Raw genomic sequence first — 4,796 nt, 5'->3', positions numbered from 1 at the left:
TGGTTAGAAATGGTAAAGGATTACGACTGCCAAATACATTACCACCCTAGAAGGGCAAATGTTATGGCGGATGTGTAGGATCGGATTCTGACCCGGACGAGTCAATCAGAGGAGTTTGATCAGATACAGGTGCGGAAAACAAGTACCTGACGTAGAAACAACTAGATATTCTCTTAATTCTCTTTGTTGATTAATTTGACAGCGTTTACAATCGATTCTCACACCGGCAGCACCTCGGTATGGAATTTCAGAAGTTACAAATGAGGTCCTCTTTTGTGGTATATATAGGTGAGTAGGTCCTCTTTTATGGACGTGACGAATAAGTGGACCTACTATGTACGAATAAGTGGACCTACTTTGTACGAATAAGAGGACCTACTATGTTCGAATAAGAGGACCTACTATGTACGAATAAGTGGACCTCCTCGTACCTCGTAAAACGCGCCCTAATCTATACATTATAATGAAAGACTCGATCTAAGACGTAATCAACAGATGTAGTGCACCAACAGACTCCCCCTCAGATGTTGACGGAGTCGACTATCGAGTCACAACAATGCTGTGTCTTCACATCTTCAGTCTTGATCAGTCTCTAGGCTTTTCTTTCTCTCTATCTTCAGACTCTCTCTATCTTCAGACTCCCCCTCTCGATTTACTGGTATTCCTTTGTTCTTCAGTAACATCTTCAGGATTGTTGTCTGTCTTTTCATCTCTCAGCTTCTCATCTTATTCTGCAAATTCTCTACCCAAAACATAAGTTTTACAATTTTTAGAATAAAGATGTATGCCCTAAAACAAACTCTTTCTCAAACCAAACTGAAACTTTATCAGTGATAATATTGATGAACCACCTGAAAGGTTAAATTAATAAAACATTTGATTCCAAACAAACACTCCCCCTCAAATATAGCTCATCATGTTTAGCACTCGGAATTTTGAAAGTCAGCTTTCCAATATCAGTTTTCGAAAATCTTTTTGACTTTTTCAAAAGTTTATGCTAAAACACACTAAAAATCTTTTTGGATTTTGAAATAAAGAAAATGTAATGCAGTAAAGAAATATTTACAAACAATATTTTTGTGAGTTCGTGTAAGAGGATCATATCAGTTTATGAGACAAGTCACCAACACCGTTAAGCTTCATTTCATTTTAAGTTCTAAACAATTCACCTAGATTGTCAGTATATTTGTCCACTTAAATTTTCACACAAACTTCAACTGATCCGAGATACGATGTTAATGTCTTAAGAACTTAAACTTATCCGTGTGTCCCACTACTTGCATATACTCCCGTATCCAGATCCCAATATTCAGTCTTACTGGTGAGTATACCACAGATGATATCTGTTCAGGGGTTAAATGCGACGGCCGTGAGTGTCACACCCCAACCAATGGCGGAAACATCGGGATGAGACGAAGTGTGAAGATTGCTAGAGACATCATAACGCTATTTGTGACAATATTTAGAAATTCCAAATTTCATTTCATTTCATAACTTCAAATAGTCAATATTACAAGAAATTCAAATACAACAAGTTTAACATAACAACATGATAACATAACAAAATTTGATACAACATATTAAACCCTAACGTCTATATGTGTATCTAGGCATCAACGCTACTTCTTTTCTTAGCATCGTCCTCATCAACCTGTAACATGTTTAAAATAATTCAATGCAAAAGCAAAGGCGAGTATACAAGTTTGATACGTACATAGAAAAAGATAAGTTTGAACAGTTCCTCATAGCAAGCATGTGATTCAAGATAAACATTTAAACATGGCATGTGTCTAACATATCAAACCAAGAAAACGCAACTTGCTCATGACATAACCAAAGTTTCAGTAGAGGCGGGTCGTTAATCCTATAGCGCTACATATGTCAAGGTTTGGCTCGTACGAAGTTAATGATAAGTTCAACACATAAGAATCACCCAAATTTAAAGTATCAAGTCATCACATATACAAGCATGTTATAGGAATGTTCATGTGTTTAGACAAAAGTTCATGTGTAAGTTTCAATAGGTAAACATGTTACACCCCAAAGGTAGTAAAAGTAAAAAGGGGAAAAGTACGAGTATACTCACAAAGTTTGCATATGTTTTCCGATTATCCAATTGTTGACGAGTAGAGATTTAGAGTTCGAATGTATAAGGGTTAAGGTTCAAGTATGTTTAGAGTCGAGATTCGGTGTTTAAAACAACATAAAAATAAGATATGAGAATAACATGGAAAATAATCATTTAGTACATATGATGCTTGTTCTTGACACTAGGAAACTCGAAGGAGTTTAGATGTTTTCATGGAACAAGGTTCCATTAGAATCGTGACAAGTTATCATAGTTTAGGATGATGTAATCTAGTACCCCGACATATGAACACTAGTTCATCATCAAAGATTCGATTATTCGAATAATATATTTAGGTTATATAATATATGTCCAATAGTTCAAGCATGAGGTAGAAGATTAAAATCTTCATTTTGGTACCTCTAAATGTCATAGAAGTCATGTAGGAGGTAGGAAGATCAAGTCTTCCATTTAGGCACCTCTATGTGTTCACCACTACACTTGATGTAAAAAAAACAACCAAGGAGGGTCATGAACATACAATAAAGAATAAGAAATATACACACTAACTAAGAGAAATCATCAAATCATGTGAGGATTGTATGTTTGGACAACCCAAGTTGTTCCATAATCACTCATGTATCAAAGACAAAGTTTGACATGACTTGTGGGTTAAAAACCCTAAACAAAACACCAAGTTTATGAGGTTTAATCCTCTGATTTTAAATGTCTCAACCTTGTTTTTAAGCTTAACCAACCATGGGATAAGTTGTAAGCATTAGGACATAGGTATGAGATGTGTTAGACACAAGTTGCATAGGTTTAAACAAGTTTTTGATGAACATAAAAACAAACAGAAAGTTTATGGACTATTTCGGGGCATTTCCAGGTCTGATTTCTCCAAGGAGAAGTCTAGGAATCGAACCCCATGATTATACAAGCAAGTAGGAAAAAGAATCGAGTGAATCGGATAAGAATTGAGTGAGTTATGCTCATTTTCGTGAAGGGGTGTCAATCTACTCGAACCCTTGCTTTCAGCTACGGTTTGGTGGATGTTTTGTGAGTTTTTAGGGTTGTAAAAGTGGTAGGGAGGCTGGTTATAAGGGGTATTTATAGGGGGAAGGATTAGGGTTTCAATGGGTTGGGCTTTGGAAGTGTTTAGAAGGGGTTACACCTTGAAACTAGCCCACAAAACCCAACTATATGGGGCTGAATTTTGCTGAATTGGGCTGCCATATTTCTTTATTTTTTTAAAACATTATAATGAGTAATTTTGTTAATTAAGTTGTGTAATAATATGCAACAATGTTTCCCCTAACTTGTAACAAGGTGAAATATGAAATAAAACATGATTTAACTAGGTAAAAAGTGTAATGTACAAGTTTTATTTACGAAGCAAGTTCCGTATTTTACAACGATTACGATGAAAGAATGGTTATAAGAACACAAGATTTCCAAAGATAGAATTTCACGTAAGGTTTCTAAATGTAGGAAGTTTGAAAACGCAGGGCGTTACAGTCTCCCCTCCTTTAGGAAATTTCGTCCCGAAATTTATTCAAGAGGAAGGCTTGAAAGAGTTTTTGGCATAAAGGTGATCATTAAGAATTGAAACTTGGGAAGTTTGAAAAGTACTAAATTTTGGAGAACATCAAGGTAGATTTGCAAGGGGAAGTTTTTAAGGATAGTATAAAAAAATCATACTTTCGTAAAACCTGTTTATTGAGAGGGACGAAAAGGTTTGTTACTTTAAATAAAGCAATAGAGAGATACTAAGTATAGTTACACAAGAATCAAGAATAGAGAGGCTATTTTATAGGTAACGAGGTAAGTTAGGACTCAAATGTTTAAACAAGCTGGATTGCGAACGAGTTTTGTATAAAATAATACGAGTATAGAATGAACGAATGACTCTTAAAGAGTACAAGTATGTGAATAGCATAAGTGTTGGATAGATGAACGTAGTGTGTTAAGGATGAACTCTCGTCATGAATAATCGGATATAATGCGTTTGTGAGTTGCGTGAAGTTGTATTAGGTCCAAAAGGTCTGCAACACACTGAATTTCTCATGGCACGTTTTACGAAAGTTTGGTAACATGGTGAAAACACTTATATATAGGAAGTACCAGCGGTGTATCCACCATGTTTTAACCACATTACGTCCGTTTCGTTACTTGGGGTCATGTTACGTTCCGTGTCTTACCATACACAGTAGTACACTCTATGGTTCTCATACGCCTATCACTATAATCCCGTGTGCACCCGCGATTATACTGATTGTCGCATGATCCACATAGCTTGTACTAGTTATGTATGAATCAAGGTATACATGAATTTGAAAATAAGAATGTGTACGTAGAAGAATGTCGTATGTAAGCATGTTTATGTTTAAGCATGTATGGGACCCACGTAAGCGAATCCCTCGGATTACGCTCGCGTATAGGTACGAATGTACGAATCATGAGTAAGGATGAAAGTATGAGCATAAGTTTAAGTATGAATACGCATGTATGTATGAGCATAAACATAAAACGTGTAAGTAGTATGTGTACAAGCAGAAGCGTAAAACGTATAAGTAGTATGTGTATGAGTACAAGCATAAGACGTATGAACATAGGTGTAGGTATGAAAAATAAATATTGCGTATATGGTGTACGTTGAGACATTGCGGAGAAAAAAAAAGTTAAGTATGTAGATACGAACGATATAAATGATGTTATCGCGAGATAT

The sequence above is a fragment of the Helianthus annuus genome, chromosome 6, assembly GCF_002127325.2.
Source record: "Helianthus annuus cultivar XRQ/B chromosome 6, HanXRQr2.0-SUNRISE, whole genome shotgun sequence".
NCBI lineage: Eukaryota > Viridiplantae > Streptophyta > Magnoliopsida > Asterales > Asteraceae > Helianthus > Helianthus annuus.
The sequence above is the reverse complement of the archived record's forward strand: the minus strand, read 5'-3'. Positions refer to the sequence as shown.